The sequence below is a fragment of the Myotis yumanensis genome, unplaced genomic scaffold (genome assembly GCF_028538775.1).
Source record: "Myotis yumanensis isolate MYYU_CA2020_CCGP unplaced genomic scaffold, mMyoYum1.0.hap1 SCAF_3, whole genome shotgun sequence".
Lineage (NCBI taxonomy): Eukaryota > Metazoa > Chordata > Mammalia > Chiroptera > Vespertilionidae > Myotis > Myotis yumanensis.
The window spans coordinates 105,445,957-105,471,484 of NW_027223754.1; the positions used below are offsets into that span (position 1 = coordinate 105,445,957).

Consider the following 25,528-nt stretch of genomic DNA (forward strand, 5'->3'; position numbering starts at 1 on the left):
TACCCACCCCACTCCAGGCCTTCCTCCCCCCCCCCCCCCCCCCCCACTGACTTTGTTCATATGTGTAAGCTCTTTGTCCAATCTTTTCCCACACACCCCACAACCACTTCCCCCCAAGAATTGTCAGTCCACTCCCTTTCCATACCCCTGATTCTATTATATTCACCAGTCTGTTCTGTTCATTGGGTTTTTTATTCATTTGATTTTTAGGTTCACTTGTTGATAGATATGTATTTGTTGTCACTTTGTTCATAATTTTTTATCTTTATCTTTTTCTTCTTCTTCCTCTTCTTAGAGAATACACTTCAGCATTTCATATAATACTGGTTTTGTGGTGATGAACTCCTTTAGCTTTTTCTTGTCTGTGAAGCTCTTTATCTGACCTTCAATTCTAAATGATAGCTTTGCTGAGTAGAGTAATCTTGATTGTAGGTTCTTGCTATTCATTACTTTGTATATTTCTTGCTACTCCCTTCTGGCCTGCATAGTTTCTGTTGAGAAAAATGCTGACAGTCATATGGGTACTCCCTTGTAGGTAACTAACTGTTTTTCTCTTGCTGCTTTTAAGATTCTTTGTCTTTTGCTCTTGGCATTTTAATTATGATGTGTCTTGGTGTGGTCCTCTTTGGATTCCTTTTGTCTGGGGTTCTCTGCACTTCCTGGACTTGTAAGTCTATTTCTTTCACCAGGTAGGGGAAGTTTTCTGTCATTTCTTCAAATAGGTTTTCAATATCTTGCTCTCTCTCTTCTTCTGGCACCCCCATAATTCGGATGTTGGTATGCTTGAAGTTGTCCCAGAGGCTCCTTACACTATCTTCATATTTTTGGATTCTTTTTTCTTTTTGTTTTTCCAGTTGGGTGATTTTTGACTGTGGCTCTTCCACAAAATACCACGTGCAGGCGTGCCTGTACAGTGCAATTGAAACTTCGTGGCCCATGCACAGAAGTCGGTATTTTGTGGAAAAGCCACACTCAAGGGGCCAAAGAGCTGCATGTGGCTCACGAGCCGCAGTGTGCCGAACACTGGGGTAGCTGAATAGATTAAAAAAAAACATGACCCATACATTTTCTGTCTACAAGAGACCCACATCAAAACAAAGGAGTAACACAGCCTGATAATGAAGGGATGGAAAAATATTTTTCGGCAAATGAAAAAAAAAAGGTTGGGTAGCAATACTTATGTCTGACAAAATAGACCTTGCTGGAGGCTAAAGCAAAAAGCAGTTAGCATAAGAATGCAAAAACAAACATTGGAAGGCCAATGACATTGATATTCAGCAGAACTGAAAATCAGAATAAAACTACCCTGCTGTGGGATCAATGGCTCAAGGCAATTTCCTAACCTGATAATCCTTACATTGTTTACCAAACTTTACCTTTGATCTGCCTGTATGCATTGCTAATGGGAAAATGTGTATTCAAGTACATAAAGAGCAGACCAGGCCAGAGGTCACTGGGCCAATTCAGGAATGAGGTCTCCACCTGGCCCCCCAATACATTCCTAATTCGTATTTGTTGTATAGCATTTTCACTTGTGCATCAGCCCCTCCGTCAGATCCTGAACCTCACCAGGAAGGTCATGGCAAGACCTCAAAGTGAAGGCCATTAGAATAGATAAAGAGGGCCACTACATAATACTAAATGGAGCAATTCAACAAGAGGATATAACTCCGGTAAACATATATGCACCCAATACAGGAGCACACAAATACATAAAAAAAACTTCTAGAGGATATCAAGGGACATATTGACAGCAATACAAACATACTAGGGGACTTTAACACCTCAGTGACACCACTGGATAAATCATCTAAACACAAAATCAGCAAAGAAACAGCAACCTAAATGACTTACTAGATCAGATGGAATTAATAGACATCTTCAGAACAATTCACATGCGACATTTTCAAAGCAAAGTATCTTCAAATTAGAGAAGAGAGAAATCATATCAAGCATATTCTCAGATCACAACAGCATAAAATTAGAAATCAACTACAATAAGAGCAATAAAAAAATTAAACAGTTGGGGGCTAAACAATGCTATTAAACAATGATTGGGTTACCAAAGAGATCAAAGAAGAAATAAAAAGCATCATGGTAACAAATGACAATGAAAACACAACATTCCAAAATAAATGGGACACAGTGAAAGCACTCTTGAAAGGGAAGTTCATAGCTCTACAGGCCTACCTAAAAAAAAAAAAAAAAAAAAAAAAAAAAAAAACACACAAGGAAAACTGGTAATAAATTATCTAAGCCTGCAATTTAAAGAATTAGAAAGAGCAACATGAAAAGCCCAGAGCAAGCAGAAGGACGAAAATAATAAAGATCAGAGGGAAAATAAGTGGCATAGAGACAGAAAAAAAAATACAATAAAAAAGATCAGTAAAACCAAGAGTGAATTCTTTGAAAGGATAAACAAGATTGAAGAACTTCTAGGCAGGCTCACCAAGAAACAAAGAGAGAGAACCGAAATAAAATCACAAATGAAAGAGGTGTGCGACCACCAGACCCAACAGAAATACAAAGGATTATTTTAAAAAATACTATGAAAAACTATACTCCAACAAAATGGACAAGCTAGACGAAATGGACATATTCTTAGAAAAATACAAGCTTCCAAAACTCAATCAGAAGAATAAAAAAACCTGAATAGGCTGATAACTACGGATGAAATTGAAACAGTAATTAAAAAATCTTCCAGCAAACAAAAGCCCTCTTCCTGACCAATTAACAGGAGACTTCTACCAAACATTCAAAGAAGAACTAAAACCTATATTCCTCAGACTAGTCCAAAAAATTCAAGACAAAGACACACTTCAAAGCTCTTTCTATAAAGCCAGCATTACCGTAATTCCAAAACTAGATAAAGTCACCACAAAGGAAGAGAACTACAGGCCAATGTCCCTGATGAGCATAGATTTAAAATCCTCAACAAAATTCTAGCAAATCGGATCCACCATTTCATTAGAAAGATCATACACCATGAAAAAGTAGAATTTATTCTAGGGATGCAAGGAAGGTACAATATCCACAAATCAATAAATGTGATACATCACATAAAGAAATTGAGTCACAAAAATCACATATTCATATCAATCGATGCAGAGAAAGCATTTGACAAAATCCAACAACCTTTCTTGATTAAAAACGCTCAACAAGGTGGGAATAGAAGGATCATACCTCACCATAACAAAAGCCATATATGACAAATACACAGCCAACATCATACTCAATGGGCAAAAACTAAAACCTTTTCCCCTAAGAACAGGAACAAGACAGGGATGCCCACTCTCACCACTCCTGTTTGACATAGTACTGGAAGTACTAGCCATTGTGATCAGACAAGAAAAAGAAATAAAAGGCATCCATAATTGAAAAGGAAGAAGTAAAACTGTCCTTATTCACAGATGACATGATACTGTACATAGAAAACCCCAAAGACTTCATCAAGAAACTACTAGACTTAACAAATGAATTCGGCAATGTAGCAAGATACAAAATTAACACCCAGAAGTAGTTGACTATTCTATACACCAATGATAAATTCACAGAAAGAGAAATTTAAAAACAATCCAATTTACCATTGCAATAAAAAAAATTAAGATGCCTAGGAATAAACAAGGAGATAAAGGACCTGTACTCAGAAAATTTCAGGACGCTAAAAAAAAGAGATAGAGGAAGACATGAACAAATGGAAGAATGTACCATGTTCAAGGATTGGTAGAATCGACATCATTAAAATGCCCATACTACCCAATGCAATCTATGAATTCAATGCAATCCCCATTAACATACCAACGGCATACTTCAAAGACCTAGAACAAATTCTCCAAAAATTCATCTGAAATAAAAAAAGACCTCGAATAGCTGCAGCAATTTTGAGAAAGAACAATGTTTGAGGGGTCACAATACCAGATATTAAGCTATACTACAAAGCCACTGTTCTCCAAACTGCCTGGTACTGGCACAAGAATAGACATATAGAGCAGTGGAACAGAACAGAGAACCCAGAAATCGACATAAGCCAGTAAGCTCAATTAATATTTGACAAAGGAGACAAGAGCATTCAATGGAGTCAAGACAGCCTCTTCAATAGATGGTGTTGGGAAAATTGGACAGATACTTGCAAAAAATGAAACTAGACCACCAACTTACACCATACACTAAAATAAACTCCAAATGGATAAAGGACTTAAATGTAAGATGGGAAACCATAAAAGTCTTAGAAGAAGCCATAGGCAGCAAAATAGCAGACATTTGTCGTAGCAATATCTTTACCAATACAACTCCTAAGGCAATGGAAACTAAGGAGAAAATAAACAAATGGGACTATATCAAAATAAAAAGCTTCTGCACAGCAAAAGAAACCATCTACAAAACAACAAGAAAGCCCACTGCATGGGAGAACATATTTGCTAATGTTATCTCTGATAAGGGTTTAATCTCCAAAATTTACAGGGAACTTATACAACTTAACAAAAGTAAGATAAACAATCCAATAAAAAAAATGGGCAAAGGACCTAACTAGACACTTTTCGAAAGAGGACATTAAGAAAGCGAAGAGACATATGAAAACATGCTCAATGTCACTAATCATCCGAGAGATGCAAATCAAAACACAATGAGGTCCCATCTCACACCTGTCAGAATGGCTATCATCAACAAATCAACAAATGACAAGTGCTGGTGAGGGTGTGGAAAAAAAGGAACCCTCATGCACTGCTGGTGGGAATGCAGACTGGTGCAGCCCCTATGGAGAACAGTATGGAGTTTCCTCAAAAAACTAAAAATGCAACTCCCATTCGACCCAGTGATCCCAATTCTAGGAATATATCCCAAGAACTCAAAAACACCCATCTGAAAGAATATATGCACCCCTATATTCACAGCAGCACAATTTACAATAGCTAAGATTTGGAAACAGCCTAAGTACCCATCAGCAGATGAGTGGATGAGAAACTTATGATACATCTATACAATAGAATACTATGCACCTTTAAAAAAGAAAGAACTGTAACCATTTGCAACAGCATGAATGGACCTAGACTCACAGTGATGACGAATCTTTTGAGCTCGGCGTGTCAGCATTTAAAAAAACCCTAACTTAACTCTGGTGCCACGTCACAGATAGAAATTTTTTGATATTTGCAACCATAGTAAAACACTTAAAATTTTGATATTTATTTTATATATTTAAATGACATTTAACAAAGAAAATTCAACCAAAAAATTGAGTTCGCGTGTCACCTCTGACACGCGTGTCATAGGTTCGCCATCACTGACCAAGAGAGCACTATGCTAATCAAAATAAGCCAGTCAGAGAAAGATAAGTATCACATGATCTCACTCATATGTTTAATCTAATGACCAACATAAACTGATGAACAAAAATAGACCCAGAGACATAGAAGCACTGAACAGACAGTCAAACTTCAGAGGTAAGGCAGGGGAGGGTGGAGGGAGAGAAGAGATCAACCAGAGAACTCATATGCATATATGCATAACCCAAGGACACAGACAGTGAGTGGTGAAGGCTTGCAGGGCAGGGATGGGAGAGGGCAATGGGGGAAAAAGGGACATATATAAAACTTTCAACAATAAAGATAAATTTTTTAAAAATATATTTTATTGATTTTTTACAGAGAGGAAGGGAGAGGGATAGAAAGTTAGAAACATCGATGAGAGAAACATTGATCAGCTGCCTCCTGCACACTCCCTACTGGGGATGTGCCTGCAACCAAGGTACATGCCCTTGACAGGAATCAAACCGGGGACCCTTGAGTCTGCAGGCTGACGCTCTATCCCAGGGATCCTCAAACTTTTTAAACAGGGGGCCAGTTCACTGTCCCGTTGGAGGGCCGGACTATAGTTTAAAAAAAAACCATGAACAAATTCCTATTCACACTGCACATATCTTATTTTGAAGTAAGAAAACAAAACGGGAACAAATACAATATTTGTATTTGCACGTGGCCCGTGGGCGGTAGTTTGAGGACCCCTGCTCTATCCACTGAGCCAAACCGGTTAGGGATAAAGATAAATTTTTAAAAAGATTAGATTACTTCTATGCTTTGTAAAATTGTTTGGTAAACCAGCATTCATAATATTAAACAAAGTAATATTTTAGAATTGTATTTGAGTTTTAATTATTTAATCCCAAGTAAGCCATGAGTCTTTCGAGAAAATAAAATTATATTTGAAAATTCTGCATATCTTATAAAGATGAATTAAAAGCACAACTTCAACTTCATTACCTCAAATTATCATTAGGAGGAAAAACTCCAGACAAAAATATATTTAAAATGCAATAATAAATACCAAGCAATTTAGCTATAATAAAGGATTTTTTTAAAAAATATTTTATTGATTTTTTACAGAGAGGAAAGGAGAGGGATAGAGAATTAGAAACATCCATGAGAGAGAAACATCAATCAGCTGCCTCCTGCACATCTCCTACTGGGGATATGCCTGCAACCAAGGTACATGCCCTTGACCGGAATCGTATCTGGGACCTTTCAGTCCACAGGCCGACGCTCTATCCACTGAGCCAAACCGGTTTCGGCAATAAAGGATATTTTTTAACCTGAAAAAAAAGGTACCCAAAACACAGTTTATTCTCATTAGCCAAGGTTCAAAAATGAAACTACACAAATGAATCAAGCACACAGCTCTTTTTAGTGTTTAGTCTATTTCTGGAGGCTAAGAATGTTTGTCCAAATGATGGCTCTGGGTTGTCACTCAATTCAATTGTTGGAAATGAAACTCCCAACTTTTGAGAGTTGCCCAAACTATAAATTCTAGGCACAACATTGCTCTGTAAAATATATTCCTAAAAATAATTTTTCTGAATTATATTCTGTTCTCACACACAAAAACAGTGATAATTCTAAATGTGCTACTTCTATATCATGTACTTCAGGAATCTGAACAGGCAGAAAAAACCAGAGTTAACAGCATGGTGGATTAATGGTGAATTCAGCCAGGATTCTCTTCTTGCAAATCTGACTGAGGAAGTATTTACAGACTGGAAAAACAGTTTTTAAAATGGCAATGCCATACAATTGTCATCAACAGGGAAACAAACAAAATGTAGGCTATCAATGGTTTGGGAATTAAGGCTGATTTCATGAGTGTGGGACCTGTGTAGTTGCAGAAACCAGTGTTCAGAAAAGCGCAGGCTTGGTTTAATACTCTCCTGTTGCAATCTTGAATTCTTAATAATTTTTAACAAGGAGCCTTATGCTTTTATTTTACCTTGGAACCCACAAATTGTGTAATCTGCCTAGCATCCAGTAGTTTGTTCACGTCTTTCAGTATGTGTTCAGGAAGTAATTATTGCATAGCATAATGTAACAGAAATCATGACCAAAGGAGAAAGACAGTGGGACAGCTTCATTGCTCATTCTTTATCAGTCAAGAGCACACTACCTGACAACAAAGATATTTTGGAATCATCTTGTTGGGTACTTATATGAGATATTCAAACACTATGGAATAGCAGACATTATAAGTTTAAAATGCTACTTGAACAGTGACCATAAAAGTACTATAGTTTGCAGAATATAGTGTCCACAATGCCGTAGATCAACTCCAGCATGTCATAATTTTAACCTGAAATTTGGGGACTCCACAGGGTTGAGTCACACATGTAGTCACCTGTTGGGAATGGCTAAAGGCATTTCCCCAAACCTGAATAGGAAACTGTGGCTGCCAGACAGTTAAAGGGCATCTTAATCTACATGTTATTGCCTCCTACTGGCCAAACACCTGAACAGCCGTAGGCTATTCCCCAAACTGACAATGCTTCTGTACCCTTTGAAACCGTACCCTTTGAAGTGTATTACCTCCACCTTGCCTTAGGACAAATTGTGTTAATAAAAGCAAGGGTCCTAGACAAAGAGGGACACTCTTCAGTTCCTTCAGCTGAAGGTCCTCTGACCCCCAATGCCTTTCAAAATTATATCTCGTCTCCGGACTCTTTATTAGTCTCTAGAGTCCTATGTCATCTACGCACAGCCTTTTCCAGATTCCTGAACCCTTCTTGATGCTGGGACATGAACCCCGGCACCACAGTTTGGTCACTAGAAGCTACTGAAGAAGTAACTAAGCTAAAATCATCTTGAGAATCCAATATTTCTCATATAGCTATGTGCTGTAAGATCCTTCTGTCCTTTAACTTCAGTAAAGATGCTTAAATTGGTGTGCATTTAAATAAAGTTGAAGAGCAGATGGCCTCAACTGTAACCAAAATGTTGATTTTAACACTCAGTCCTTTAGTGTTCTGTCAAAGATGCCAAAATGTAAGCAGATGCTGTCGTGACTATAAAAACACAAGCTCATGTAAAAGCTTTTCGTAATAGTGATGTTCAATGTGTTTTCTCAATTAATGGATACTAAAAGTACAATTATTATCTTTTCTTTTTTATTTTATTTTTAAAATTTATCTTTATTGTTGAAAGTATTACAGATGTCACCATTTTTTTCTTTCACATTGACCTTGCACCCCACCCCCCTCCATTCCTTCACCACACTATTGTCTGTGTCCATGGGCTATGCATGTATGCATATAAATTCCATGGTTAATCTCTCCTCACCCTCCCACCCACCCCCACCTTCCTTCTGAGATTCATCTGTTCTGTGATTCTGTCTCTGGATCTATTTTGTTCATCAGTTTATTTTGTTCATTGGATTCCACATATGAGTGAGATTATGTGATACCTTTCTTTCTCTGACTAGTTTATTTCGCTTAGCATAATACTCTCCAGGTCCCTCTATGCTGTCTTAAATGTAAAAGATCCTTTTTTTACTGCTGACTAGTATTCCATAGTGTAAATGTACTACAGCTTTTTTGTCCACTCATCTACTAATGGGTACTTAGGCTGTTTTCAGATCTTAACTATTGTAAATTATGCTGCTATGAACATAGGGGTGAATATACTGTTTCTGATTGACGTTTTGGGCTTCTTAGGATATATTCCTAGAAGTAGGATCCCTGAGTCAAATGGTAGTTTCATTTATAATTTTTTAGGAAAATCCATACTGTTTTCCACAGTGGCTGCACTAGTCTGCATTCCCACAAGCAGTGTACAATTATTATCTTGATAGGTTGGGATCCTGCAATGATTTGTTCTGCTTTGCTTAAATAATGGGAACTACTGGTCTAACTAACATCTTGCTACTAGAAAGACAGGTCTCTGGACCAGCAGCATCAGCATCACCTGGAAGTTTGTTTAAAAGGCAGAATACTGGGTCCCACTGCAGACCTACTGAATTGGGATCTGCATTTTGATGAGATTCCTACATGATCCGTATGTGCATTAAAGTTTGAGAAGCCACTCTAGACAACAAGTACTGAAGAATATCTGGTTGTCAAGTGTTGGCCAGTGGAATACAGGTTTTAATGAAGAGCAACTACCTTCATTGGTTTCATGGAGATTGTTTTCAGTGTTAGCCTCCCTAAATGTGCATGATTTCCAGGTTGCTCTATTTCCATCTAAGGGAGTCATTATTGAAAAGCTCATGTTGTTTATTTGTATAGATATGAAAGACAGAAATCTCTTGGCCCAGGTCCAGCAGCAACAGCCAGCTTTCCATATGCTGCCACTGGGAGTAGCCATGGCTACAGCCATCCTGGATGCCAATTTGGCAACATTTATCACAACCTCAAAAATAGTCATTGGACAGCTGTCATTTCTGCTAGGCCAGTGCCCCTCCTTTTGGTAGCAGACTCATCTTTTCTTTTCAAATACCATCTCCATTTTCAGACTATGAGTACTGGGTAGAGCTCATCCTGGCTGGAAGGGCAGACATTTTGACACACAGTGTCCATAGTGGCTATTGCAGTAGACCCAATTAGGGCTAATCATAATCAGCCCCCAGACTTCTTAAATAGGATTTTAAGCGAGGAACTGACATTGAACCATCTTTTCCATCACAGTAAGAAACCCCACTAACCAAAGAAAATAGCCAATGACTGGAAACAGAGCCAAGAGATGGAGAAAGACAGAAAAACAGAATCCTGAGGCCGTCAGCTTAAGCCCTGGACCTAATAAAGCCTCAAGCTACCTACCCACCAAACTTCTAAACTCAGAATCCCTTTACTATTTTTAAAATTAGTTGGAAATGGGTTCCTGTCACTTGTAGCTGAAAGAGTACTGATTAATACTGATTCTACTTCTAGGACTCCATTCAGTAAATAATCAGAGATGCATACAAAGATCTACGCAAAAGATTGTTGGTCAAAATTTGTTTTTATTACCTATTTTCATTATGTTGCATTTTATGTTTTAAAAATAAAGTAAAATGAAATATTTATAAGAATAATTATGACATTTAGGAGATAGTGGTGAAGTCATTCCGTTATCATTTTGTTCATTCTTTTAAAAATCATTTGTTCCACCTTTATTAACACTAGGCAATTTTTTAAATGGGGACTTTTGTTATTGTTGTCAACTGCCAAAAAAATAAAAGTACCCTTTCAAATTCAAGAGCTGTAGCACTATTTATCATGGTCAAAAAAATGAAAAAGCAACAATAAGAGTTAAGTAAATTATGAATAGAATAGTATAGTGACATTAAAATCATTTTAGACTGTTTAATAAAGAGTGGTAAATGACTATAATCATTGAATAAAAAAGGTTTATAAAGAAATCATATGGTATAAGCCTAATTTTATAAAACATAAATGTTACTATATACACATGCACACACACATATAGAAAAATGGCTGGGATGAATATACCAAAAATGTAATTAAAAGGTAATGCTCATTGGTGGGATTACAAATAATTTTGGGATTTTTTTTTTTATTATTTTTCTTAAGTTACAAATATCTTGTAATTAATAGATATATAATTTTAAAACAGTAATTCACTTAAAGGATAGATTTAATATATTTTAATGGAGCCTTTGTTGGCAATAGTATTCCTGTTCCAAGATACAAAAGCTTGATAAATTAGGAATGAAAAGAAGTATCCCAATCTTTTTTTTCTTAATTCTTTTACAATATGTGGAGAAAAGCAGACATCTGAAGTTGGGAAACAACTAAATATAAATGAATAGATTATTAAATTCATGTTAACAAACAACCTCTTTTTCTTAGAAAATATTTATTTTCAAAAGTCATGAACTGTTCTTCTTATGAGGCTCAGTCTTAGGAGAGTTAAGTTGAAAGAGATATGATGACAATTGACAATTCCATGAGCAAGAAGTAGGATTTTGAGACCACACTGAGGAGAATCTGATGAAACAGAGTTGAAAGGGGCCAGCCTGTGTTTTCCAGAGACATTGTTCTGGACTATACCAAGACCTCAAAAATACTTCAGCCAAATAGGACAATAAAACCCAGTGGAGTATATCAATTGGGCAGGCTGGCAGGCCAGATACCAAAGGGCAAGAGGAAAAAGCAGCAACCTTCAGAGCTGATCACAGAGGGGAGACAGTTATGTGAAGCAACAAAAAGAAGGAAAGTGAAACTATAATGCAAGAAGGATGGGGAAAGTCAGAGTGGGCAGACAGCATGCAGTTGAGCTAAGCGAGTGGCAACAAGCACCCACCAAAGAGAATAGGTACATTCCAAGGAAGTTGCATTTTCAAACTCAATCCATGACAAAAAAAACAAAACAAAATTGGCTCCAAGAGAGGATTTTTAAGACAATGAAACTATTCTGTACGACACTATAATGGTGGCTACATGGCATTATACATTTGTCAAAGCTCATAGAATGGACTTTGGATGATAATGATGTGTTATTGTAGATTCATCAGTTTTAACAAATGTATCACTCTGGTGAGGGATGTCATAATGACAGACCCTGGGGGTAGAGGGCCTGGGAAGTCTCTGTACTTCCCACTCAATTTTGCTGTGAACCTAAAGTCTATTATTTTTTTAATTAAATGTATTGGGCTGACATTGGTTAATAATGTTATTTTTAAAGCTTTATTGTTTGGTTCCAAAGAGCTACACCAACTTAGCTCCCACCCTTTCTAAAATTTTTACCCTTAAAATAAGTAAATGTGAATGACAGAAGCAGCTGGTTTAGGCTCACTGTCATTGTAGACAAAGAATCAATCAGGGTGTTCAAGAAACAGCAAAAATCATGATGCAAGAAACCTGGTTCCGGTCTCTAATTGGGCTGTTCACTCACAACTAGACTTTGAAAGAAATACTGACTCTGTCTGTAAATGCCTAAGAGGAATAAAATTAGCATGCCTGGAACATGATACAAGCTGCTCCAGTCTTCCAAATCCAATCCATAAAGGCAACAACAAATCCAGACTTCCTTCTTAACCATTTGCTGTTTTGTTTTTGTTTTGAGTGATAGCACTGTGCTGGACACACAGATTACCACACAGCACATAAAACCCAAAATAAGAGGGGGTTTTGGGCCTCTCTCTCTCTCAAAAAAAAAAAAAAAAAAAAAAAAAAAAAAAAAAAAAAGAGCTCATGTGAAAGGCATTAGGACTTACCTTCTTTGAGCCTGTGTACATGTTAAACTTTCCTCCTTTGCAAGCCCAGCAAGCATTGTGCACAAGTGCCAAAACTGTGCAACACATTTTTTAATAATGAAAAAGGAAAAAAAAAGGCTTTTCTGTCATTTTTTGCTAGTGTTCCATAAATCAAGATAAAGCTGTATACCTGTGCTAGTCTCCTACCCATTTCTCCAAGGAACACATGAGATAATTTAGGTATGCAGATTGAAGATTAAGAGAAACTTTTATTTCTACCCCTGGTTTGTATTTTCTTTTTAAAAGCTTGCAACATTTCTGTAATTTCTTTTTAAGTTAAACTCAAAGTCATGCAAGAGTCCAAATAAATATATAAGCTTAGGAAAAAATTCTTGGTCCAATATATGTATGTAATGACTATAGACCATTATTAAAATTTGCAGATTCCCCAATAAACTTCTTAATTACCCAGGTGGTATATGAGTAGAGCCCCATGGGATGTCTTTCCTGGAAAGAAAGCTTCCAAATTAGCACCAAACTTGCCTTAAGTGCCACGGCAGCGCCAAGCTTCCACTGCTGACTTGGATGCTGGGGAAGTTCAGAGGAGGGCTCTGGTGCGGGCCGCTCCAGCTCTGGCCACGCCTCGCCTCCCCCGCCAGGGCTTTTGATTCCCACGAAATGGAAAGTGAAACTCAGCGGAGCCCTGTGTTCAGCCCTAAGGGGCGGAGCTGAAGGGCGCCTGCATAGGCGAGTTGTCAGGCAACAACAGAGCCGCTCTGCGGAGCTTCTGTGTCTGCTTTTGCACTTGCACATTTAAGTATGCTATGTTTTCAATATATGCATTTTGTCTAGGATCCCAAGAAGATATCTTTTTTTCATCTGACATTTTAAGATCCCTGAGATATGCCAGGCTCTTCTAGACTCATAATCTCTTGGCATTGCATAGTACACATGGCAGCATTTTTTTCTTTCCTAATGCTAAAGTATAATTTCTTAAATCATGTGCCTTAAAATCAATATGTTTTAGATTCAGTGAAATATGGCATGTAGGCATAAAGTCGTTATTCTGTTCTATTGTTCTGCTGCTTGCATAATCAGCAGAAAAGAATCCAAGAGATGAATGGTAGAGCAAAACGGGAAAAGAAAGTGCACTTCTTATTTCTCATTAGAACTTCCAGTGGCAAGGTCTGACTTTTAGACTGTCAACAGATGGTCGTTGGTACCAATTCAACACTAACAGGAATCCCCAATTTGGGGTGCCATAAAGAAGGAAACTTGCCCAACCGGTTTGGCTCAGTGGATAGAGCTTCGGCCTGCGGACTCAAGGGTCCCAGGTTCGATTCCGGTCAAGGGCATGTACCTTGGTTTCGAGCACACCCACAGGGGTGTGCAGGAGGCAGCTTATCGATGTTTCTCTCTCATCAATGATTCTAACTCTCTATCCCTCTCCCTTCCTCTCTGTAAAAAATCAATAAAACAGATTTTTAAAAAATAAGAAGGAAACTTTATTCAGTGCAAAACAGCTCAATTGTAATATAGCACAGTGGGAAAACAGCTTGGCAGTGAGGCAGTCCTGGGACCAGGTGGCCCTAGCCCAGGCCTGTCTCTGGTTAGACAGCTCTGCTCGGCTCCTTGCTGGTCTGCTTTGCGTTGCTCTGCACTGTGCTGGTCTGCTCTGCTGTGCTTTGATCTGCTCATTTTGTGCCAGTGTACTCTGGCCTGCGCTGTTCTGCTCAGTTCTGTTACAGGAAGACACCTTCAGTGTTTCAGTTCAGCCAGAATGCAACCTTCAGTAGAAATGGAAGAGGCTCTCGAAACCAGGGGAGCTGGCTTATATGGACAGAAGTCTCTGCCCCTAGTCCCTGACTAGTCTGTCCTCATGCAAATGAGGATGCCAATCCTTGAAGTTTGATTGGCCCAAAAGGCACTATCTTAATTGGTCAGAATAGAGACACTCTAGTTGGTTGGAGCTGCAGCTCCAATTGGATGGGGAAAGCCTCAGTCCTCTTGGTTGAAATAGGATTCCAAGAACTCCTTTGTAAAGGCTGGCTCAGATGGCAGGAACACAGTGCAGGCAGGCAATTCAGTACAGGCTTCTCCCTAAAGTATAGTTTGTGTACGAAGTCCCTGTGTAAAAATGGCTGCTAGGCTCCGTGTTTTTGTTGTTGTTCGTTTTTGTTTTAATTTTAGCCCAGTTAGCCACTGGAAGCCCTACTTCGTAGATGTCTTCTTCCTCAGGGTTCATAGGACCTAACATTTATTGGATGTGTATGTGACCCCACATCCCGCATGGTTCAGGGTTCAGGGTTCAGGATCTGGAGAAGGGGCTGCACGCAAATGAAAGAGACGAGACAAGAAATAATAATTTGGAAATATTGGGGGCCAGGCAGGCAAGCCCAATGCAAGAGAAAGGACTTCCACTGGTGCCCAGGCCTCGCCAACCTTTTATTCAATTTTGGATACACATCTAGCTCTTACTCAGGTAACTGTGGTAACAGACAGACTATCTTAAAGGTCAGTAAATATTAGAAATATTTACTCTGAGACTATTTGGTCAGGAAATAGTTTGAGCCCCCATTGTCTGGACTAAACAATCAGTGCATAGCTCTGGTTCTTGCCATGGGCTAAGGTTCACCAGCCTTCCGGGATCCTTGTTTACACTTCTCTGATAGTGAAGACAATGGGTGGCTTCCTGCATCTCCCCAGTTTCTTTTCCTTAGTAATTCTTGAAAAGTGAATGCTGCCTGAAGGGTTCGAGTCCTTTTAAGACTCTTCATTCTGTATCTGCAGACTAGAAATAAACATATGAGAACAAAAATGAGACAAGCAATAGTGGTTATGCTGAGAGGCAAATGAATCAGTCTGTAGTAAGTTTCTTCCTGGGCCAACAGTTTTTTGAGTCACAATTTCAATGTCCTACAGTTCCTTATGTGTACATGCCAGCAATGATATTCTAGTTTTGGATGGTGGATAAATGGTGGCAATGCAGGTCTGACCTTCTCTAGCTTGATCTTGGGCAACCTGTAGTGATGCACAGCTGCTGACTGCTGGTATGGCAAGGCATCTTCACCATCTCCATCTCTGGACTGTTTCTCCTCTTGTCTTTGTGGCTGGAGCAATCTGGTCAGTTCCTCTCTGGGATTCATTGTTGCAGGAATCCACACGGGCTTGGAGGAGTTTTCTGGAAATATATAAACATATTCTCGACCAAAGGTTAATAAAGGAATCTTTCTATAAACTAGACTTGGGATCCTTTCTTTTCATTGTGTCCAAACCATTTTCCCTTGGCTTATTTTGACACCATGTGTGTTTTCATGGGTGTCTTGTCTTCAGCATTACAAGTGAAAAATAATTTTTAAAGTAAAACATTTTCTTGATGTAATTTACTCACGGGATTATTCCACTATCCCCCTTCTTTTTTTGATTTAAATAATATTAAGAAGCTTTTGGAAATTTTGCAATGCAGTCTTGATAACATTTTGATTTTATGCACAGAAATATGACTAGTTTGGATTCACTGCATGTTAAGCAAGTTTTTGAACTATGAGATAAACCATTAGTAAAAAATTAGTTAATGCTTCAGAAACAGTTTCTGCCCAGTACAACAAAATTTTTATGAATATTCATTTATTTTAATTAGCCAACTTAAACCAATCTGAAATAAGGCTTATTTTTTAACTTCACTTGTCCTAGGCCAAGGGTGGGCAACCTTTTTGTGAGTGTGTGCCAAAACCAGCAAAATCTCTGACTCAAAATTCTTCTGCATGCCAACCCTAATTTTTTGAGAACATGTTACGCCTACTTGATATCTCTTAAGGTGTACGTATGTGAAGAACCTTGAAGAAATAATAAAATTCATTCGAGCAACAAAAACACAGTATATGATCATGAAAAATACATTTATTTTTAATGTATACTTGTACACTGGTAGTCCGACAGAAAACTTTATGACTCCGTTTGATATTATCAGTGGGACTTTTGCTGCTGCATCACTGATGACAGAGATTTTACATCAGGTTTATATTTCGTGACCTTCAGAGATATGCACGAGCTACTACTTTCATCCGTCAGGCTACTCCTATTACGAGAATTAACAAAATTCATCACTGAGAACAAAGATTCACATGCATATGTGGATGAATCCAAAACACTGGTCGGATCTAGGAAGGCAGGGAGAGTTAAGGCAGAGGCATAGAAATTGCTCTTCCCGAGGAGAAAAAATGACGGAGGCTTAGACGGACGTGTTGGTGCTTTGTCCCGGAGCAGATAGGGGCGAGCAGCTGAAACGGGTAACAATCAGCCCGATCAAGCTGGGGAGGTTCAGCTGAGAGACAGTCTGCAGCCAGGAAAGACAGAGAACTCCTAAAAAATGCGGATGGTTAGAGATTGAGGCTGAAACCTCCCCCTGGGCGCCAGCGCAGCGGCGAGACCACGCCATCTTGGGTAGCGGTTACCGGCATCCAGAGATCGGCTACTAACCCGGCGGCTACTAACCCGGAGGCAACGACTCGCAAGCAGCGTGACTGCAAGAGCCCAGAGGAGACCTGCACCCCTCCATGGAAAGATTCAAGCAACAGCGGCCTCCTGATCACCACACGCTCTGCCTGGGGAACAGTTGCTGTGTGTGAAGACTCCCTCCACCAACCAGAAGAGCCACCACAACTGTGAACAGCACCCACCAGAGGCTCTGATATCAACAGAGGAGCCGCTGCTACCACAACCGCCCAAGGAGCAACCACAGCCCGAGGAGCCATAGCCACCCGGGGAGCAGCCACTGCCACCCAGGGTCCAGCCACTGAACAACTCAACAACTAGTCATGTCAGTGAGATCAAACATGGGTAGACAAAGAAACCCCCAAAGGAAAGAAAAGGAGGACTCGCCAGAAAAGCAGCTAAGTGAGACAGAGATATGCAACATGACGGAAAAAGAATTCAGAATAAGGTTCCTAGAGTACATGCACCGGATGTTCAAGAAGCAAGAAGAAACAGATGAAAAACTCAACTACTTATGCAAGAAGCTAGAAGAAACAGATGAAAAAATCAACAACTTAAGTAAGTCCCAAGAAGAAATGAAGAGCGACATAGCTGCAATAAAAAACACCATTGAAAGTATCAACAGTAGACTGGGAGAAGCGGAGGACCGAATTAGTGAATTAGAAGACAAGGAAGCAAAACACACTCAAACTGTACTGCAAATGGAGAAAAAAATTAAAAGACAGGAGGAGAGCCTAAGGGAACTTTGGGACAACATGAAACGAAACAACATATGAATAATAGGGGTGCCAGAACAACAGAAAGATGAACATGGATTAGAAAACCTATTCGAAGAAATAATATCAGAAAACTTCCCTGAGGTGGGGAAGAAAAACGTCACACAAGCCCAGAGAGTCCCAAACAAGGTGAACCCGAAAAGACCCACACCAAGACACATCATAATTACCATGGCAAATGTTCAGGATAAAGAGAGAATCTTACAGGCTGCAAGAGAGAGACGGAAAGTAACATACAAGGGATCTCCCATTAGATTATCAAATGATTTCTCAACAGAAACACATCAGGCCAGAAAAGAATGGACGGAAATCTACAAAGTGATGCAAAGCAAAGGACTGAATCCAAGAATACTCTATCCAGCAAGGCTATCATTCAAAATTGAAGGGGAAATAAGAAGCTTCACAGACAAAAAAAGGCTAAGGGAGTTTATCACCACCAAGCCAGCCATGCAAGAAATGCTAAAGGGACTGGTGTAAAAAGAAGAAATATCAAGCTTAGAAAGAAAACAGCTACACACACACACAAAAAGAAATGGCTACAAACAAGTACCTTTCAATAATAACTTTAAATGTAAATGGACTAAATGCTCCAACCAAAAGACATCGAGTGGCTGAATGGATAAAAAAACATGACCCATACATCTGCTGTCTACAAGAGACCCACCTCATTAGAAGGGACTCACACAGACTGAAAGTGAAGGGATGGAAAAATATCTTTCACGCAAATGGAAAGGAAAAGAAAGCTGGGGTAGCAATACTTATATCTGACAAAATACATCTCAAAGTGAAGGCCATAACCAGAGATAAGGAAGGCCACTTCATAATACTAAAGGGATCAATACAACAAGAAGATATAACCCTGGTAAACATATATGCACCCAATGCAGGAGCACCCACATACATAAGAAAACTTCTGGAAGATATCAGGGGAGAGATCGACAACAATACAATCATAGTAGGGGACTTTAATACACCACTGACATCACTGGATAAATCCACTAGACAAACAATCAGCAAAGAAACAGCAATCCTAAATGACTCACTAGATCAGATGGACTTAATTGACATCTTCAGAACACTTCACCCCACAGCTGCGGAATATACATTCCTCTCAGGTGCTCATGGGACATATTCAAAAATAGACCACATATTGGGTCACAAGCAAAGTCCACAAATTCAAGAAGATTGAAATCATAAGAAGCATCTTCTCTGACCACGATGGCATAATGTTAGAAATAAACTACAATAAAAACAACCCAAAATACTCAAACACTTGGAAGCTGAATAGCATGTTATTAAATATTGATTGGGTTACCGATGACATCAAAGAAGAAATTAAAAACATCCTGGACACTAATGACAATGAAAACACAACAATCCAAAACCTATGGGACACAATGAAAGCAGTCCTGAGAGGGAAGTTTATAGCTCTACAGGCCTATCTCAAAAAACAAGAAAAAATGGTAGTTAATCACCTAACTCTACAACTCAAAGAATTAGAAAGAGAGCAACAAGAAAACCCCAGAGTGAGCAGAAGGAAGGAGATAATAAAGATTAGAGCAGAAATCAATGAAATAGAGACCAAAAAAACAATACAGAAAATCAATGAAACCAAGAGCTGGTTCTTTGAAAGGATAAACAAGATTGACAAACCCCTAGCCAGGCTCACCAAGAAGCAAAGAGAGAGGTCCCAAATAAACCAAATCAGAAATGATAGAGGCGAAATAACAACAGACCCCACAGAAATACAAATGATTGTTAAACAATACTACGGGCAACTCTACTCCAACAAACTAGACAACCTGGGGGAAATGGACAAATTCCTAGAAAAATACAACATTCCAAAACTCAATCAGGAAGAATCTAAAAACCTCAATAGGCCAATAACTATGGAAGAAATTGAAGCAGTCATCAGAAAGCTTCCAGCAAACAAAAGCCCAGGGCCAGACGGCTTCACAGGGGAGTTCTACCAAACATTCAAGGAAGAACTAAAACCTACCCTCCTCAGACTACTACAAAAAATTCAAGAGGAAGGAACACTTCCAAGCTCATTCTATGAAGCCAGCATCACCCTAATACCAAAACGACGTAAAGACATCACAATGAAAGAGAATTACAGGCCAATATCCCTCATGAACATAGATGCCAAAATCCTCAACAAAATCTTAGCAAATCGGATCCAGCAGTACATCAGAAGGATCATACACCTTGAACAAGTAGGATTTATCCCAGAGATGCAAGGATGGTACAACATCCATAAATCAATAAATGTGATACATCACATAAACAAATTGAAAGAAAAAAACCACATGGTCATATCAATTGATGCAGAAAAAGCATTCAATAAAATCCAACACCCATTTTTGATAAAAACTCTCAGAAAGGTGGGAATAGAAGGATCATACCTCAACATAATAAAAGCCATATATGACAGGCCCACAGCCAACATCATACTCAATGGACAAAAACTAACACCATTTCCCCTAAGAACAGGAACAAGACAGGGATGCCCACTCTCGCCACTCCTGTTCAACATAGTCCTGGAAGTATTAGCCATTGCAATTAGGCAAGAAGAAGAAATAAAAGGCATCCAAATTGGAAAAGAGGAAGTAAAATTGTCCTTATTTGCAGATGACATGATATTATACATACAAAACCCTAGAGACTCCATCAAAAAGCTACTAGACTTAATACATGAATTTGGCAATGTAGCAGGATACAAAATTAACCCCAAGAAAGCTGAGGCATTTCTATACACCAATAGTGAACTTTCAGAAAGAGAGATTAGAAAAACAATCCCATTTACCATCACACCAAAAAAATTAAGATACCTAGGAATAAACTTAACTAAAGAGGTTAAAGACCTCTACTCAGAAAACTACAGGACGTTGAAAAAAGAGATAGAGGAAGACATAAACAGATGGAAGAACATACCATGTTCTTGGATTGGTAGAATCAACATCATTAAAATGTCCATACTACCCAAAGCATTCTATAAATTCAACGCACTTCCCATTAAAATACCAATGGCCTTCTTCAAAGATCTAGAACGAACTCTCCAAAAATTCATCTGGAATAAAAAAAGACCCCGAATAGCTGCAACGATCCTGAGAAAGAACAAAGTAGGTGGGATCTCAATGCCAGATATCAAGCTGTATTACAAAGCCACTGTTCTCAAAACTGCCTGGTACTGGCACAAGAACAGACATATAGATCAGTGGAATAGAATAGAGAGTCCAGAAATTAGCCCGAACCAATATGCTCAATTAATTTTTGACAAAGGAGGCATGAACATACAATGGAGTCAAGATAGTCTCTTCAATAAATGGTGTTGGGAAAATTGGACAGATACATGCAAGAAAATGAAACTAGACCACCAACTTACACCATACACAAGAATAAACTCAAAATGGATAAAGGACTTAAATGTACGACAGGAAACCATAAAAATTCTAGAAGAATCCAAAGGCAACAAAATCTCAGACATATGCCAAAGCAGTTTCTTCACTGATACAGCTCCTAGGGCAGTTGAAACTAAAGAGAAACTGAACAAATGGGACTACATCAAAATAAAAAACTTCTGCACAGCAAAAGAAACCATCAACAAAACAACAAGAAAATCCACTGCGTGGGAAAACATATTTGCCAACGTCATATCTGATAAGGGCCTAATCTCCAAAATTTATAGGGAACTCATACAACTTAACAAAAAGAAGATAAACAATCCAATCAAAAAATGGGCAAAGGAGCTAAATAGACATCTTTCAAAAGAGGACATTCAGAAAGCCAAGAGACATATGAAAACATGCTCAAAGTCACTAATCATCCGAGAGATGCAAATCAAAACAACAATGAGGTACCATCTCACACCTGTCAGAATGGCCATCATCAACAAATCAACAAACGACAAGTGCTGGAGAGGATGTGGAGAAAAAGGAACACTTGTGCACTGCTGGTGGGAATGCAGACTGGTGCAGCCACTATGGAAGACAGTATGGAGTTTCCTAAAAAAATTGGAAATGGAACTCCCATTTGACCCTGTGATCCCACTTCTAGGAATATATCCCAAGAAACCAGAAACACTAATCAGAAAGGATATATGCACCCCTATGTTCATAGCAGCACAATTCACCATAGCTAAGATCTGGAAACAGCCTAAGTGCCCATCAGTAGATGAATGGATTAGAAAACTGTGGTACATCTACACGATGGAATACTATGCTGCTGTTAAAAAGAAGGAACTCCTACCATTTGCAACAGCATGGATGGAACTGGAGAGCATTATGCTAAGTGAAACAAGCCAGTCAATGAAGGGAAAATGCCACATGATCTCACTCTTTCATGGATAATTAAGACCATTACAAACTTTTGAACAATGATAAATACAGTGGCAGAGCTGCCTCAAACTGATTGTCGGACTGCAGTGGGAAGGCCAGGGAGGGTTGGGGGACAGGAGGGAGGGGAGTAAGAGATCAACCGAAGGACTTGTATGCACCCATATAACCATAACTAATGGACATAAGACACTGGGGGGTAAGGGAGGGCAGGGGCTTGTCAAGGGCGGGGGGGAAAAAAGGACACTTATGTAATACCCTTTGTAATACTTTAAGCGAAAAAAAAAAAAAACAAGTTTGCAAAAAAAAAAAAGGACACACTGGATCAGATGGATATAATTGACATTTATAGAACATTTCACCCCAGATCCGCAGAATATACCTTCTTCTCAAGTGCACATGAATCATTCACAAAGATAGACCACATGTTAGGACACAAAACAAGTTTCTACAAGCATGTTATTAAACAATGAATGTGTTATCAATGAGATCAATAAATAATTCAAAAACTTCCTGGAAAACAATGAAAACGAACACACAGCAACTCAAAATCTCTGGGACACAGGAAAGACAATCCTGAGAGGGAAGTTCATAGCACTACAAGCATACCTCAAAAAATAAGAAAAATCAGCAATAAACTATTTAACCTACAACTTAAAGAACTAGTGAGAGAACAACAAGAAAAGCCCAGAGCAAGTAGAAGGAAGGAAATAATAAATATTAGAACAGAAACAAATACCATAGAGACTTAAAAAAATACAAAAAAGTTAATGAAACCAAGAGCTGGTTATTTGAAAGGATAAACAAAATTGATGAACAGTTAGCTAGACTCATCAAGAAACAAAGATAGAGGACTCAAGTAAATAAAATCAGTAAAGAAAGCAGAGAAGTAACCACTGTCACCACAGAAATACAAAATATTGTAAGGAAATAGTATGAATAACCATATGCCAACAAGCTGGACAATGTGGATGAAATGGACAAATTCCTAGAAAAATACAATCTTCCAAAATTGAATCAGAAAGAATCAGAAAACTTGAATAGGCCAATAACAACTGATGAAATAGAAGCAGTAATAAAAAAACTACCAGAAAACAAAAGCTCAAGTCCAGATGGCTTCACAGGGGAGTTTTACCAAACATTCAAATAAGAACTAATACCTATACTCCTCTAACTATTCCAAAAAATCCAAGAAGGAACGCTTCCAATCTCTTTTTATGAAGCCAACATTATCCTAATTCCAAACCCAGATAAAGACACTACAGGATTAGGAGCCCAGCCTCACCACCACCCAAACTGGCTTTAAACACCATCCCAGATGCTGCAGCCACTCTGGTCAAAGTGCTGCTGCTTCACTGACAGAATAACAGACCCCGTTACTACTGCGTCCCCGGCTACCTGCTCCTGGTCACCTCAGTGAGCTGATGATTGCACACCTCTCCTGCCAAGGGCACACTGATTTGGCTGCAAACCCCATGACTGCCACCGCAGTGGCTGCCAGCTCCTGGGCCCCTCAGTGAACTGCTGAGTATAATTCTCTACAGCCACCAAGGATGTGCTGCTTCAGCTGCAGACCCCATGACCCTGATGGGGTTCATGGCTGCTGGCTCCTGAACCCCATCATGATTTTCAGAGTGAAGCCACCCCAACCAGAGTTCCAATGCCTTACCTCCAGACTTCAGGATGCCCACACCCCATCCCAGCCTCCAGGACCCTTATATTGATTCACAGAGTGACACCACCCCAGCAGGAGTCACACCACACCAGCCAGAATTGCACTACCCTAGCCGAGGGTCCAGGGACCCCTGACACCCAGGCTGTGGACTCCAGAACATTACAGTGAGCCCCACACCAGTGAGACCTCAGACAAACTTTGCCAAAAAAGCTGGAATCTAGAGCACATCCACAACAGCTTAGATGAGGAGGCTGAGGGTGAGTCATGTTGTAAGACAACTAGTGAAGAGACCTCACCCACAAATGAGAAACTAACATTCAAGACCCAACTACATCAGGAGAACCCTAATAAATCAAGTAGGTGGCTCCATTAGAACAGCCAGCTCAGGAGATCTGAGAGGCTGCACCACTGGGTCCCATAACTCACCAACTACATAGGACTACGCCCAAAAACCTGGGTGGCATAGCAATTGGATCTAGGACATAGAAACATTACAATTGTACAGAAATATGGGGAGACAAAGAAACAATCCCCAAAGGAAAGAAAAAGAGAAATCTCCAGAAAATAAATGAAATGAAATGGAGGCAAGTAATTTGATAGAGAAAGAATTCAGAGTAATGGTTATAAGGATGCTCAAACGTCTGGATAACAAATACACACAACTCAATGAGAATTATGAGGAGCTGAATGAGAATTTCACTGTGAAATAAGAATCAAGAGGAAATGAAGAATGACATAGGTGCAATAAAGAACACAATGGAAGGTTTCAAGAGTAGACTATAAGAATCTGAGGACCGAATCAGCAAGTTAGAAGACAAAGTAGAAAAAAACACCCTAGCAAAGCAGCAACTGGAAAAAAAATTAAAAACAGGAGGAGAGTCTAAGGCAGCTTTGGGACAACTTGAAACAAAATAATTTTCCACATAATAGGGGTGCTACTAGGAGAGGAAGCTGAGCAATGAATTGAAAACCTATTTGAGGAAATGATGATAGAACACATCACAGACTTGGGGAAGAAAAAAGTCACACAAATCCAAAAAGCACAGAGGATTCCAAGCAAGATGAACCCAAAAAGACCCACACCAAGACACGTCGTGATTATATTGGCCAATATAAAAGACAAAGAAAGAATCTTAAAAGCTGCAAGAGTGAAACAGAAAGTTACCTACAAGGGATCTCCCATTAGACTATCAAGTGATTTCTTAACAGAAACATGTCAGGCCAGAAGGGAATGGAATGAAATATACAAAGTGATGCAAAGAAAGAGACTGAATCCAAGAATACTCTATTCAGCAAGGCTATCATTCAAAATTGAGGGTGAAATCAGGAGCATCACAGACCAAAAATAGTCTAAAGGAGTTTATAACTACCAAGCCAGCAATGCAAGAAATTTTAAAGGAACTGTTGTAAAGAAGAAATCTAAAGGGAGGGAGGAACACGGGAAAACCCAGAGTAATAGATGGAAGGAAATAATTAAGCTCAGAGCAGAAATAAATGATATAGAGACCAAGAAAATGGTACAAAAGGTCAATAAAACCAGAGCTTGTTCTTTGAAAGATTAAACAAGATCAATGAATCTCTTGCCAGACTCACCAAGAAACAAGAGAGGACACAAATAAAATCAGAAAGGAAAGAGGTGAAGTAACTACTGACCCCAGAGATACAAAGGATCATTAAAAAAATAGTATGAACAATTCTACTCCAATAAATTGGACAACCTTAACTAAATGGATATATTCCTAGAAAAATACAATCTTCCAAAATTCAATCAGTAAGAATCAGAAAACCTGAATAGAATG

At 38.9% G+C, this 25,528-nt stretch overlaps 1 protein-coding gene across 1 annotated transcript in view; it reads right to left on the reverse strand.

The window, feature by feature from the left end:
- The window catches only part of USP18 (ubiquitin specific peptidase 18), a 77,372-nt gene extending 64,322 nt beyond the window's left edge, over positions 1-13,050 (reverse strand). The window contains exon 1 of the mRNA XM_070407513.1: positions 12,994-13,050. The gene's annotated coding sequence lies outside the window, so the exon portion shown is untranslated. The remainder of the gene's footprint in view (positions 1-12,993) is intronic.
- Positions 13,051-25,528: the final 12,478 nt, after the last annotated feature.